Source organism: Bombina bombina, chromosome 6 (genome assembly GCF_027579735.1).
Source record: "Bombina bombina isolate aBomBom1 chromosome 6, aBomBom1.pri, whole genome shotgun sequence".
Taxonomy (NCBI): domain Eukaryota; kingdom Metazoa; phylum Chordata; class Amphibia; order Anura; family Bombinatoridae; genus Bombina; species Bombina bombina.
In genome coordinates this window covers 1,048,644,037-1,048,659,956 of record NC_069504.1, presented here as the reverse complement: position 1 = coordinate 1,048,659,956, position 15,920 = coordinate 1,048,644,037, and the positions used below count along the sequence as shown (strand labels likewise).

Sequence of the window (15,920 nt, the reverse complement as noted above, 5' to 3'; positions counted from 1 at the left end):
GATGCAAGTCTCACAGGTTGGGGAGTTGTGTGGGGATCTCTGACGGCACAAGGAGTTTGGGAATCTCAGGAGGTGAGATTACCGATCAATATTTTGGAACTCCGTGCAATTTTCAGAGCTCTTCAGTCTTGGCCTCTTCTGAAGAGAGAATCGTTCATTTGTTTTCAGACAGACAATGTCACAACTGTGGCATACATCAATCATCAAGGAGGGACTCGCAGTCCTCTGGCTATGAAAGAAGTATCTCAAATTCTGGTTTGGGCGGAATCCAGCTCCTGTCTAATCTCTGCGGTTCATATCCCAGGTATAGACAATTGGGAAGCGGATTATCTCAGTCGCCAAACGTTACATCCGGGCGAATGGTCTCTTCACCCAGAGGTTTTTCTTCAGATTGTTCAAATGTGGGGACTTCCAGAAATAGATCTGATGGCCTCTCATCTAAACAAGAAACTTCCCAGGTATCTGTCCAGATCCAGGGATCCTCAAGCGGAAGCAGTGGATGCATTGTCACTTCCTTGGAAGTATCATCCTGCCTATATCTTTCCGCCTCTAGTTCTTCTTCCACGAGTAATCTCCAAGATTCTGAAGGAATGCTCGTTTGTTCTGCTGGTAGCTCCGGCATGGCCTCACAGGTTTTGGTATGCGGATCTTGTCCGGATGGCCTCTTGCCATCCGTGGACTCTTCCGCTACGACCAGACCTTCTGTCGCAAGGTCCTTTTCTCCAACATAGGTGTGTCCGGTCCACGGCGTCATCCTTACTTGTGGGATATTCTCTTCCCCAACAGGAAATGGCAAAGAGCCCAGCAAAGCTGGTCACATGATCCCTCCTAGGCTCCGCCTACCCCAGTCATTCTCTTTGCCGTTGTACAGGCAACATCTCCACGGAGATGGCTTAGAGTTTTTTAGTGTTTAACTGTAGTTTTTATTATTCAATCAAGAGTTTGTTATTTTAAAATAGTGCTGGTATGTACTATTTACTCTGAAACAGAAAAGAGATGAAGATTTCTGTTTGTAAGAGGAAAATGATTTTAGCAACCGTTACTAAAATCGATGGCTGTTCCACACAGGACTGTTGAGAGGAATTAACTTCAGTTGAGGGAACAGTGAGCAGAATTTTACTGCTTGAGGTATGACACATTCTAACAAGACGATGTAATGCTGGAAGCTGTCATTTTCCCTATGGGATCCGGTAAGCCATTTTTATTACAGACAATAAATAAGGGCTTCACAAGGGCTTTTTTAAGACTGTAGACATTTTCTGGGCTAAATCGATTCATATATAAACATATTTAGCCTTGAGGAATCATTTTAATCTGGGTATTTTGTAAAATAATATCGGCAGGCACTGTTTTGGACACCTTATTCTCTAGGGGCTTTCCCTAATCATAGGCAGAGTCTCATTTTCGCGCCGGTATTGCGCACTTGTTTTTGAGAAGCATGACATGCAGTCGCATGTGTGAGGAGCTCTGATACATAGAAAAGACTTTCTGAAGGCGTCATTTGGTATCGTATTCCCCTTTGGGCTTGGTTGGGTCTCAGCAAAGCAGATACCAGGGACTGTAAAGGGGTTAAAGATAAAAACGGCTCCGGTTCCGTTATTTTAAGGGTTAAAGCTTCCAAATTTGGTGTGCAATACTTTTAAGGCTTTAAGACACTGTGGTGAAATTTTGGTGAATTTTGAACAATTCCTTCATACTTTTTCGCAATTGCAGTAATAAAGTGTGTTCAGTTTAAAATTTAAAGTGACAGTAACGGTTTTATTTTAAAACGTTTTTTGTACTTTGTTATCAAGTTTATGCCTGTTTAACATGTCTGAACTACCAGATAGACTGTGTTCTGAATGTGGGGAAGCCAAGGTTCCTTCTCATTTAAATAGATGTGATTTATGTGACACAAAATTTAGAGAAAATGATGCCCAAGATGATTCCTCAAGTGAGGGGAGTAAGCATGGTACTGCATCATCCCCTCCTTCGTCTACACCAGTCTTGCCCACTCAGGAGGCCCCTAGTACATCTAGCGCGCCAATACTCCTTACTATGCAACAATTAACGGCTGTAATGGATAATTCTATCAAAAACATTTTAGCCAAAATGCCCACTTATCAGCGTAAGCGCGACTGCTCTGTTTTAGATAATACTGAAGAGCATGAGGACGCTGATGATATTGTTTCTGAAGGGCCCCTACACCAGTCTGAGGGGGCCAGGGAGGTTTTGTCTGAGGGAGAAATTTCAGATTCAGGGAAAATTTCTCAACAAACTGAACCTGATGTGATTACATTTAAATTTAAGTTGGAACATCTCCGCGCTCTGCTTAAGGAGGTGTTATCCACTCTGGATGATTGTGAGAATTTGATCATCCCAGAGAAACTATGTAAAATGGACAAGTTCCTAGAGGTCCCGGGGCCCCCAGAAGCTTTTCCTATACCCAAGCGGGTGGCGGACATTGTAAATAAAGAATGGGAAAGGCCCGGTATACCTTTCGTCCCTCCCCCCATATTTAAAAAATTGTTTCCTATGGTCGACCCCAGAAAGGACTTATGGCAGACAGTCCCCAAGGTCGAGGGGGCGGTTTCTACTTTAAACAAACGCACCACTATACCCATAGAAGATAGTTGTGCTTTCAAAGATCCTATGGATAAAAAATTAGAAGGTTTGCTTAAAAAGATGTTTGTTCAGCAAGGTTACCTTCTACAACCGATTTCATGCATTGTCCCTGTCACTACAGCCGCGTGTTTCTGGTTCGATGAGCTAGAAAAGGCGATCACTAGTGATTCTCCTCCTTATGAGGAGATTATGGACAGAATCCGTGCTCTCAAATTGGCTAATTCTTTCACCCTAGACGCCACTTTGCAATTGGCTAGGTTAGCGGCGAAAAATTCTGGGTTTGCTATTGTGGCGCGCAGAGCGCTTTGGTTGAAATCTTGGTCAGCGGATGCGTCTTCCAAGAACAAATTGCTTAACATTCCTTTCAAGGGGAAAACGCTGTTTGGCCCTGACTTGAAAGAGATTATCTCTGATATCACTGGGGGTAAGGGCCACGCCCTTCCTCAGGATAGGTCTTTCAAGGCCAAAAATAAACCTAATTTTCGTCCCTTTCGTAGAAACGGACCAGCCCCAAGTGCTACGTCCTCTAAGCAAGAGGGTAATACTTCTCAAGCCAAGCCAGCCTGGAGACCAATGCAAGGCTGGAACAAGGGAAAGCAGGCCAAGAAACCTGCCACTGCTACCAAGACAGCATGAAATGTTGGCCCCCGATCCGGGACCGGATCTGGTGGGGGGCAGACTCTCTCTCTTCGCTCAGGCTTGGGCAAGAGATGTTCTGGATCCTTGGGCACTAGAAATAGTCTCCCAAGGTTATCTTCTGGAATTCAAGGGGCTTCCCCCAAGGGGGAGGTTCCACAGGTCTCAATTGTCTTCAGACCACATAAAGAGACAGGCATTCTTACATTGTGTAGAAGACCTGTTAAAAATGGGAGTGATTCATCCTGTTCCATTAGGGGAACAAGGGATGGGGTTCTACTCCAATCTGTTCGTAGTTCCCAAAAAAGAGGGAACGTTCAGACCAATCTTAGATCTCAAGATCCTAAACAAGTTTCTCAAGGTTCCATCGTTCAAAATGGAAACCATTCGAACAATTCTTCCTTCCATCCAGGAAGGTCAATTCATGACCACGGTGGATTTAAAGGATGCGTATCTACATATTCCTATCCACAAGGAACATCATCGGTTCCTAAGGTTCGCATTCCTGGACAAGCATTACCAGTTTGTGGCACTTCCTTTCGGATTAGCCACTGCTCCAAGGATTTTCACAAAGGTACTAGGGTCCCTTCTAGCGGTGCTAAGACCAGGGGGCATTGCAGTAGTACCTTACTTGGACGACATTCTGATTCAAGCGTCGTCCCTTCCTCAAGCAAAGGCTCACACGGACATAGTCCTGGCCTTTCTCAGATCTCACGGATGGAAAGTGAACGTAGAAAAGAGTTCTCTATCTCCGTCAACAAGGGTTCCCTTCTTGGGAACAATAATAGACTCCTTAGAAATGAGGATTTTTCTGACAGAGGCCAGAAAAACAAAACTTCTAAACTCTTGTCAAATACTTCATTCCGTTCCTCTTCCTTCCATAGCGCAGTGCATGGAAGTAATAGGTTTGATGGTAGCGGCAATGGACATAGTTCCTTTTGCGCGCATTCATCTAAGACCATTACAACTGTGCATGCTCAGTCAGTGGAATGGGGGCTATACAGACTTGTCTCCGACGATACAAGTAAATCAGAGGACCAGAGATTCACTCCGTTGGTGGCTGTCCCTGGACAACCTGTCACAAGGGATGAACTTCCGCAGGCCAGAGTGGGTCATTGTCACGACCGACGCCAGTCTGATGGGCTGGGGCGCGGTCTGGGGACCCCTGAAAGCTCAGGGTCTTTGGTCTCGGGAAGAATCTCTTCTACCGATAAATATTCTGGAACTGAGAGCGATACTCAATGCTCTCAAGGCTTGGCCTCAGCTAGCAAAGGCCAAGTTCATACGGTTTCAATCAGACAACATGACGACTGTTGCGTACATCAACCATCAGGGGGGAACAAGGAGTTCCCTGGCGATGGAAGAAGTGACCAAAATCATTCAATGGGCGGAGACTCACTCCTGCCACCTGTCGGCAATCCGCATCCCAGGAGTGGAAAATTGGGAAGCGGATTTTCTGAGTCGTCAGACATTACATCCGGGGGAGTGGGAACTCCATCCGGAAATCTTTGCCCAAATTACTCAACTGTGGGGCATTCCAGACATGGATCTGATGGCCTCTCGTCAGAACTTCAAGGTTCCTTGCTACGGGTCCAGATCCAGGGATCCCAAGGCGACTCTAGTAGATGCACTAGTAGCACCTTGGACCTTCAAACTAGCTTATGTATTCCCGCCGTTTCCTCTCATCCCCAGGCTGGTAGCCAGGATCAATCAGGAGAGGGCATCGGTGATCTTGATAGCTCCTGCGTGGCCACGCAGGACTTGGTATGCAGATCTGGTGAATATGTCATCGGCTCCACCATGGAAGCTACCTTTGAGACGAGACCTTCTTGTTCAAGGTCCGTTCGAACATCCGAATCTGGTCTCACTCCAACTGACTGCTTGGAGATTGAACGCTTGATCTTATCAAAACGAGGGTTCTCAGATTCTGTTATTGATACTCTTGTTCAGGCCAGAAAGCCTGTAACTAGAAAAATTTACCACAAAATATGGAAAAAATATATCTGTTGGTGTGAATCTAAAGGATTCCCTTGGGACAAGGTAAAAATTCCTAAGATTCTATCCTTTCTTCAAGAAGGATTGGAGAAAGGATTATCTGCAAGTTCCTTGAAGGGACAGATTTCTGCCTTGTCTGTGTTACTTCACAAAAAGCTGGCCGCTGTGCCAGATGTTCAAGCCTTTGTTCAGGCTCTGGTTAGAATCAAGCCTGTTTACAAACCTTTGACTCCTCCTTGGAGTCTCAACTTAGTTCTTTCAGTTCTTCAGGGGGTTCCGTTTGAACCCTTACATTCCGTTGATATTAAGTTATTATCTTGGAAAGTTTTGTTTTTGGTTGCAATTTCTTCTGCTAGAAGAGTTTCAGAATTATCTGCTCTGCAGTGTTCTCCTCCTTATCTGGTGTTCCATGCAGATAAGGTGGTTTTACGTACTAAACCTGGTTTTCTTCCGAAAGTTGTTTCTAACAAAAACATTAACCAGGAGATAGTCGTGCCTTCTTTGTGTCCGAATCCAGTTTCAAAGAAGGAACGTTTGTTGCACAATTTGGATGTTGTTCGCGCTCTAAAATTCTATTTAGATGCTACAAAGGATTTTAGACAAACATCTTCCTTGTTTGTTGTTTATTCTGGTAAAAGGAGAGGTCAAAAAGCAACTTCTACCTCTCTCTCTTTTTGGATTAAAAGCATCATCAGATTGGCTTATGAGACTGCCGGACGGCAGCCTCCTGAAAGAATCACAGCTCATTCCACTAGGGCTGTGGCTTCCACATGGGCCTTCAAGAACGAGGCTTCTGTTGATCAGATATGTCGGGCAGCGACTTGGTCTTCACTGCACACTTTTACCAAATTTTACAAGTTTGATACTTTTGCTTCTTCTGAGGCTATTTTTGGGAGAAAGGTTTTGCAAGCCGTGGTGCCTTCCATTTAGGTGACCTGATTTGCTCCCTCCCTTCATCCGTGTCCTAAAGCTTTGGTATTGGTTCCCACAAGTAAGGATGACGCCGTGGACCGGACACACCTATGTTGGAGAAAACAGAATTTATGTTTACCTGATAAATTACTTTCTCCAACGGTGTGTCCGGTCCACGGCCCGCCCTGGTTTTTTAATCAGGTCTGATAATTTATTTTCTTTAACTACAGTCACCACGGTATCATATGGTTTCTCCTATGCAAATATTCCTCCTTTACGTCGGTCGAATGACTGGGGTAGGCGGAGCCTAGGAGGGATCATGTGACCAGCTTTGCTGGGCTCTTTGCCATTTCCTGTTGGGGAAGAGAATATCCCACAAGTAAGGATGACGCCGTGGACCGGACACACCGTTGGAGAAAGTAATTTATCAGGTAAACATAAATTCTGTTTTTTCCATCAGGATCTCAAATCCTTAAATTTAAAGGTATGGAGATTGAACGCTTGATTCTTAGTCAAAGAGGTTTCTCTGACTCTGTGATTAATACTATGTTACAGGCTCGTAAATCTGTATACAGAGAGATATATTATAGAGTCTGGAAGACTTATATTTCTTCTGTTATGTGCGATCAGTCCACGGGTCATCATTACTTCTGGGATATAACTCCTCCCCAACAGGAAATGCAAGAGGATTCACCCAGCAGAGCTGATATAGCTCCTCCCCTCTACGTCAGTCCCAGTCATTCTCTTGCACCCAACGACTAGATAGGATGTGTGAGAGGACTATGGTGATTATACTTAGTTTTTATGACTTCAATCAAAAGTTTGTTATTTTACAATAGCACCGGAGCGTGTTATTACTTCTCTGGCAGAGTTTGAAGAAGAATCTACCAGAGTTTATTACTATGATTTTAACCGGAGTAGTTAAGATCATATTGCTGTTCTCGGCCATCTGAGGGAGGTAAAGGCTTCAGATCAGGGGACAGCGGGCAGATGAATCTGCATTGAGGTATGTAGCAGTTTTTATTTTCTGAATGGAATTGATGAAAAAATCCTGCTATACCGTTATAATGACATGTATGTATACACTTCAGTATTCTGGGAATGGTTTTTCACCGGAACTACTCTGTTAAAGGTCACTAATCCTTTTAATAAATATTGTCATGTTAAACGTTTTTGCTGGAATGTAGAATCGTTTACATTGCTGAGGTACTGAGTAAATAAATGTTTGGGCATTATTTTCCACTTGGCAGTTGTCTGCTTTAAATTGTGACAGTTTCGTTTCTCCTCACTGCTGTGTGTGAGAGGGAGGGGCCGTTTTGGCGCTCTTTTGCTACGCATCAAAAAATTCCAGTCAGCTACTATTATATTTCCTGCATGATCCGGTTCACTGACAGATCTCAGGGGTCTTCAAACTTCTTTGAAGGGAGGTACATTCTCTCAGCAGAGCTGTGAGAATTTTTATTGACTGTGAATAAAAACGTTACTCTATAATTTTTTATGTCAAATTTAGTTATTTACTAATGGGAACAAACCTTTGCTAAAAGTTGTGTTATTTTAAACTTGATGCTATAACTGTTTCAGTTCATTATCTCAACTGTCATTTAATCGTTAAAGTACCTCTTTGAGGCACAGTACGTTTTTGCTAAAAAAGATTATAACCAGGTTGCAAGTTATTGCTAGTGTGTTAAACATGTCTGACTCAGAAAATATCTGTGTCATTTGTTCCAATGCCAAGGTGGAGCCCAATAGAAATTTATGTACTAACTGTATTGATGCTACTTTAAATAAAAGTCAATTTGTACAATGTGAACAAATTTCACCAAACTGCGAGGGAAGAGTTATGCCGACTAACTCGCCTCACGCGGCAGTACCTGCATCTCCCGCCCGGGAGGTGAGTGATATTATGGCGCCTAATACATCTGGGCGGCCATTACAGATAACATTACATGATATGGCTACTGTTATGACTGAAGTTTTGTCTAAATTACCAGAACTAAGAGGCAAGCGTGATCACTCTGGGGTGAGAACAGAGTGCGCTGACAATACTAGGGCCATGTCTGATACTGCGTCACAGCTTGCAGAGCATGAGGACGGAGAGCTTCATTCTGTGGGTGACGGTTCTGATCCAAACAGATTGGATTCAGATATTTCAAATTTTAAATTTAAATTGGAGAACCTCCGTGCATTACTAGGGGAGGTCTTAGCAGCTCTCAATGATTGTAACACCGTTGCAATACCAGAGAAAATGTGTAGGTTGGATAAATACTTTGCGGTACCGGCGAGTACTGACGTTTTTCCTATACCTAAGAGATTAACTGAAATTGTTACTAAGGAGTGGGATAGACCCGGTGTGCCGTTCTCACCCCCTCCAATATTTAGAAAGATGTTTCCAATAGACGCCACTACTCGGGACTTATGGCAAACGGTCCCTAAGGTGGAGGGAGCAGTTTCTACTTTAGCTAAGCGTACCACTATCCCGGTGGAGGATAGCTGTGCTTTTTCAGATCCAATGGATAAAAAATTAGAGGGTTACCTTAAGAAAATGTTTGTTCAACAAGGTTTTATATTGCAACCCCTTGCATGTATCGCGCCGATTACGGCTGCGGCAGCATTTTGGATTGAGTCTCTGGAAGAGAACCTTAGTTCGTCTACGCTAGACGACATTATGGACAGGCTTAGAGTCCTTAAACTAGCCAATTCATTCATTTCGGAGGCCGTAGTACATTTAACTAAACTTACGGCTAAGAACTCTGGATTCGCCATACAGGCACGTAGAGCACTGTGGCTAAAATCCTGGTCAGCTGATGTTACTTCTAAGTCTAAATTACTTAATATACCTTTCAAGGGGCAGTCTTTATTTGGGCCCGGGTTGAAAGAAATTATCGCTGACATTACAGGAGGTAAGGGCCACGCCCTACCTCAAGACAAAGCCAAAGCTAAGGCTAGACAGTCTAATTTTCGTTCCTTTCGGAATTTCAAACCTGGAGCAGCGTCAACCTCCACTGCACCAAAACAGGAAGGAGCTGTTGCTCGTTACAGACAAGGCTGGAAACCTAACCAGTCCTGGAATAAGGGCAAACAGACCAGGAAACCTGCTGCTGCCCCAAAGACAGCATGAACCGAGAGCCCCCGATCCGGGACCGGATCTAGTGGGGGGCAGACTTTCTCTCTTCGCTCAGGCCTGGGCAAGAGATGTTCAGGATCCCTGGGCGCTGGAGATCATATCTCAGGGATACCTTCTAGACTTCAAATTATCTCCCCCAAAAGGGAGATTTCATCTGTCAAGGTTGTCAACAAACCAGATAAAGAAAGAAGCGTTTCTACGCTGTGTACAAGATCTGTTATTAATGGGAGTGATCCATCCAGTTCCGCGGTCGGAACAAGGACAAGGGTTCTACTCAAACCTGTTTGTGGTTCCCAAAAAAGAGGGAACTTTCAGGCCAATCTTAGATTTAAAGATTCTAAACAAATTCCTAAGAGTTCCATCGTTCAAAATGGAAACTATTCGGACAATCTTACCTATGATCCAAAAGGGTCAGTACATGACCACAGTGGATTTAAAAGATGCTTACCTTCACATACCGATTCACAAAGATCATCAACGGTATCTACGGTTTGCCTTCCTAGACAGGCACTACCAGTTTGTAGCTCTTCCATTCGGATTGGCTACGGCCCCAAGAATCTTCACAAAGGTTCTGGGCGCCCTTCTGGCGGTACTAAGACCGCGAGGAATTTCGGTAGCTCCGTACCTAGACGACATTCTAATACAAGCTTCAAGCTTTCAAACTGCCAAGTCTCATACAGAGTTAGTTCTGGCATTTCTAAGGTCGCATGGATGGAAAGTGAACGAAAAGAAAAGTTCTCTTTTTCCTCTCACAAGAGTTCCATTCTTGGGGACTCTTATAGATTCTGTAGAAATGAAGATTTACCTGACAGAAGACAGGTTAACAAGGCTTCAGGATGCATGCCGTGTCCTTCATTCCATTCAACACCCGTCAGTGGCTCAATGCATGGAGGTGATCGGCTTAATGGTAGCGGCAATGGACATAGTACCTTTTGCACGCCTACACCTCAGACCGCTGCAATTGTGCATGCTAAGTCAGTGGAATGGGGATTACTCAGATTTGTCCCCTACCCTGAATCTGAATCAAGAGACCAGAAATTCTCTTCTATGGTGGCTTTATCGGCCACACCTGTCCAGGGGGATGCCATTCAGCAGGCCAGACTGGACAATCGTAACAACAGACGCCAGCCTACTAGGTTGGGGCGCTGTCTGGAATTCTCTGAAGACTCAGGGATTATGGAATCAGGAGGAGAGTCTCCTTCCAATAAACATTCTGGAATTGAGGGCAGTTCTCAATGCCCTTCTAGCTTGGCCCCAATTAACAACTCAGGGGTTCATCAGGTTTCAGTCGGACAATATCACGACTGTAGCTTACATCAACCATCAGGGAGGGACAAGAAGCTCCCTAGCAATGATGGAAGTATCAAAGATAATTCGCTGGGCAGAGTCTCACTCTTGCCACCTGTCAGCAATCCACATCCCGGGAGTGGAGAACTGGGAGGCGGATTTCTTGAGTCGCCAGACTTTTCATCCGGGAGAGTGGGAACTTCATCCGGAGATTTTTGCCCAAATACTTCGACGTTGGGGCAAACCAGAGATAGATCTCATGGCGTCTCGCCAGAACGCCAAACTTCCTCACTACGGGTCCAGATCCAGGGATCCGGAAGCGGTTCTGATAGATGCTTTGACAGCACCTTGGAACTTCGGGATGGCTTATGTGTTTCCACCCTTCCCGCTGCTTCCTCGATTGATTGCGAAAATCAAACAAGAGAGAGCATCTGTGATTCTAATAGCGCCTGCATGGCCACGCAGGACTTGGTATGCAGATCTAGTGGACATGTCATCCTGTCCGCCTTGGTCTCTACCTCTGAGACAGGACCTTCTGATACAGGGTCCATTCAAACATCAAAATCTAACTTCTCTGAAACTGACTGCTTGGAAATTGAACGCTTGATTTTATCAAAGCGTGGTTTTTCTGAGTCGGTTATTGATACCCTGATCCAGGCTAGGAAGCCTGTTACCAGAAAGATTTACCATAAAATATGGCGCAAATACCTATACTGGTGCGAATCCAAACGTTACTCCTGGAGTAAGGTTAGGATCCCTAGGATATTGTCCTTTCTACAAGAAGGTCTAGAAAAGGGTTTATCGGCTAGTTCATTAAAGGGACAGATTTCAGCTCTGTCCATCTTGTTGCACAGGCGTCTGTCAGAAAATCCAGACGTCCAGGCTTTTTGTCAAGCTTTAGCTAGGATCAAGCCTGTGTTTAAAGCCGTTGCTCCGCCATGGAGTTTAAACTTAGTTCTTAACGTTTTACAAGGTGTTCCATTTGAACCCCTTCATTCCATTGATATAAAATTGTTATCGTGGAAAGTTCTATTTTTAATGGCTATTTCCTCGGCTCGAAGAGTCTCTGAGTTATCAGCCCTACATTGTGATTCTCCTTATCTGATCTTTCACTCAGACAAGGTAGTTCTGCGTACTAAACCTGGGTTCTTACCTAAGGTAGTTACTAACAGGAATATCAATCAAGAGATTGTTGTTCCATCCTTGTGTCCAAATCCTTCTTCAAAGAAGGAACGTCTTCTACACAATCTGGATGTAGTTCGTGCCCTCAAGTTCTACTTGCAGGCAACTAAAAATTTTCGCCAAACTTCTTCCTTGTTTGTCGTTTATTCTGGACAGAGGAGAGGTCAAAAAGCTTCTGCTACCTCTCTCTCTTTCTGGCTTCGTAGCATAATACGTTTAGCCTATGAGACTGCTGGACAGCAGCCTCCTGAAAGAATTACAGCCCACTCCACTAGAGCTGTGGCTTCCACTTGGGCCTTTAAGAATGAGGCCTCTGTTGAACAGATTTGCAAGGCTGCAACTTGGTCTTCGCTTCATACTTTTTCCAAATTTTACAAATTTGACACTTTTGCTTCTTCGGAGGCTATTTTTGGGAGAAAGGTTCTTCAGGCAGTGGTTCCTTCTATATAATGAGCCTGCCTATCCCTCCCGTCATCCGTGTACTTTTGCTTTGGTATTGGTATCCCAGAAGTAATGATGACCCGTGGACTGATCGCACATAACAGAAGAAAACATAATTTATGCTTACCTGATAAATTCCTTTCTTCTGTTGTGCGATCAGTCCACGGCCCGCCCTGTTTTTTAAGGCAGGTAAATATTTTTTAAATTATACTCCAGTCACCACTTCACCCTTGGTTACTCCTTTCTCGTTGATTCTTGGTCGAATGACTGGGACTGACGTAGAGGGGAGGAGCTATATCAGCTCTGCTGGGTGAATCCTCTTGCATTTCCTGTTGGGGAGGAGTTATATCCCAGAAGTAATGATGACCCGTGGACTGATCGCACAACAGAAGAAAGGAATTTATCAGGTAAGCATAAATTATGTTTTCTTGGTGTCTTTCTCATCATTTTTCTTGGCATTCTTTTAGAATTCCAAGAATTTTACAGTTTCTTCAGGATGGTTTAGATAAAGGTTTGTCCGCAAGTTCCTTGAAAGGACAAATCTCTGCTCTTTCTGTTCTTTTTCACAGAAAGATTGCTAATCTTCCTGATATTCATTGTTTTGTACAAGCTTTGGTTCATATCAAACCTGTCATTAAGTCAATTTCTCCTCCTTGGAGTTTGAATTTGGTTCTAGGGGCTCTTCAAGCTCCTCCGTTTGAACCTATGCATTCATTGGACATTAAATTACTTTCTTGGAAAGTTTTGTTCCTTTTGGCAATCTCTTCTGCCAGAAGAGTTTCTGAATTATCTGCTCTTTCTTGTGAGTCTCCTTTTCTGATTTTTCATCAGGATAAGGCAGTGTTGCGAACTTCTTTTGAATTTTTACCTAAAGTTGTGAATTCCAACAACATTAGTAGAGAAATTGTGGTTCCTTCATTATGTCCTAATCCTAAGAATTCTAAGGAGAAATCGTTACATTCTTTGGATGTTGTTAGAGCTTTGAAATATTATGTTGAAGCTTCTAAGTCTTTCCGAAAGACTTCTAGTTTATTTGTTATCTTTTCCGGTTCTAGAAAAGGCCAGAAAGCTTCTGCCATTTCTTTGGCATCTTGGTTGAAATCTTTAATTCATCTTGCCTATGTTGAGTCGGGTAAAACTCCGCCTCAAAGGATTACAGCTCATTCTACTAGGTCAGTTTCTACTTCCTGGGCGTTTAGGAATGAAGCTTCGATTGATCAGATTTGCAAAGCAGCAACTTGGTCCTCTTTGCATACTTTTACTAAATTCTACCATTTTGAAGTATTTTCTTCTTCTGAAGCAGTTTTTGGTAGAAAAGTACTTCAGGCAGCGGTTTCAGTTTGAATCTTCTGCTTATGTTTTTCATTAAACTTTATTTTGGGTGTGGATTATTTTCAGCAGGAATTGGCTGTCTTTATTTTATCCCTCCCTCTCTAGTGACTCTTGCGTGGAAAGATCCACATCTTGGGTAATCATTATCCCATACGTCACTAGCTCATGGACTCTTGCTAATTACATGAAAGAAAACATAATTTATGTAAGAACTTACCTGATAAATTCATTTCTTTCATATTAGCAAGAGTCCATGAGGCCCACCCTTTTTTGTGGTGGTTATGATTTTTGTATAAAGCACAATTATTCCAGTTCCTTATTTTATATGCTTTCGCACTTTTTTATCACCCCACTTCTTGGCTATTCGTTAAACTGAATTGTGGGTGTGGTGAGGGGTGTATTTATAGGCATTTTGAGGTTTGGGAAACTTTGCCCCTCCTGGTAGGAATGTATATCCCATACGTCACTAGCTCATGGACTCTTGCTAATATGAAAGAAATGAATTTATCAGGTAAGTTCTTACATAAATTATGTTTTTTACTCTCATTAAAGCTTGTAAGCTGGTTGCTCGTCGCATCTATCATAAGGTGTGGAGGACCTACTTATTCTGTTCTCCAGGATGAACTGGAGAAGGGCATTTCTGCAAGTCCCCTGAAAGAACAGTTTTCGGCCCTGTCTGTGTTACTGCACAAGAGGTTTGCAGAGCTTCCAGATGTGCAGCCAATTGTTAAGGCTCTGCAGGGATCAGACCTGTGTTTAGATCTAAGGCTCCTCCTTGGAGTTTAAATCTTGTCCTTAAGGTTTTGCAACGGGCTCCGTTGAGCCTATGCTTGAAGTAGACATTAAATTGTTGTCTTGGAAGTTTCCTTTTCTACTGGCTATTGCTTCTGCGTGCAGAGTATCTGTGATTGCTGCCTTGCAATGCGTCCCTCATTATCTGGCTTTTTTCTTGCCGATAAGGCTGTTCTACGAACCAAGTTAGGTTTTCTTCCTAAGGTTGTGTCAATTCGCAACACCAATCAAGAGATTGTGGTTCCTTTCTTATGTCCTAATCCTTCTTCGTCGAAGGAACATTTACAACGTATTTCTGTATGTAGTTTGTGCCTTGACGTTCTATCTTCGGCCACAAAGGAATTTACACAAACCTCTTTCTCTGTTTGTTCTCTTTTCCGGGAAGCCTAGGGGTCAGAGGGCCTCTTCGACTTCCTTATCTTTTTGTCTGAGGAGTGTCATCCATTTAGCATAGAAACGGCGGGACATAAGCCTCCTCTGAGGATTGAGACTCATTCTACGAGAGCAGTGGTTTCCTTTTGGGCCTTCAAAAATGAGGCCCCTATGGATCAGATTTGTAAGGCGGCTACCTGGTTCTCCTTACATACTTTTTCAAACATTTTACAAGTTTGATGTTTTTGCTTCTGCTGAAGCAGCCTTCAGGAGAAAGGTTTTGCAGGCTGTGGTGCCCTCAGATTAGGGTCCGCCTCTCTCTTTTTTCCCTCCCGTTAGCATTCTGTGTACTCTAGAGCTTGAGTATATGTTTCCCACAAGTAAGGAATGCAGCTGTGGACTCTTCCCATATTAAGATGTAAAATATAAATTATGCTTGCCTAATAATTTAATATCCATCTGTATGGGAAGAGTCCACAGCTCTTGCCCATGTTCTACGATGGGCGGCCCTAAATTTGAAATTTTTTCTTCTGGCACTTTTTTCACCCTGATATTTCTCCTACTGTTCCTTGTTCCCTCGGCAGAATGACTGGGGTTATGAGGAAGTGGGGGAGGTATTTAAGCCTTTGGCTGGGGTGTCTTTGCCTCCTCCTGGTGGTCAGGTTCAGTATTTCCCACAAGTAAGGAATGCAGCTATGGACTCTCTCCATACAGATGGAAATTAAATTATCAGGTAAGCATATTTTATGGGTTTTTTTTAATTAATTTCCTCCTGATTGGCTTCCTTAGGCGGAGGATATTTATATATAATGTTGTTCCATTTGTAACAAAAGATATATTTGCCTCCTGGGACAATCTGTTTTATGAGTTGTTTTTTTTTTTTTTTGTTTTTTTAACCTCTATATAATACCTAAATGGATAGTCTACACCAGAATTGTTATTGCTTTAAAAGATAGGCAATCCCTTTTATTACCCATTCCCTAAATTTGCATAACCAACACAGTTATATTAATACACTTTTTACTTCTTTGATTACCTTGTATCTAAGCCTCTGCAAACTGCCCCCTTATTTCAGTTCTTTTGACAGACTTGCATTTTAGCCAATCAGTGCTTACTCCTAGGTAACTTCATGTGCGTGAGCACAGTGTTATCTATATGACACACATGAACTAACACCCTCTAGTGGTGAAAAACTGTCAGCTAAGAATGCCAAAAGAACAAAGCAAAATTTGGTGATAAAAGT

The 15,920-nt window shown here is 43.2% G+C and overlaps 1 protein-coding gene across 4 annotated transcripts in view; it reads left to right on the top strand.

Annotated features, from left to right (window-relative positions):
* KDM5A (lysine demethylase 5A) overlaps positions 1-15,920 on the top strand; it is a 389,966-nt gene that overhangs the window by 348,596 nt on the left and 25,450 nt on the right. The window lies entirely within an intron of this gene.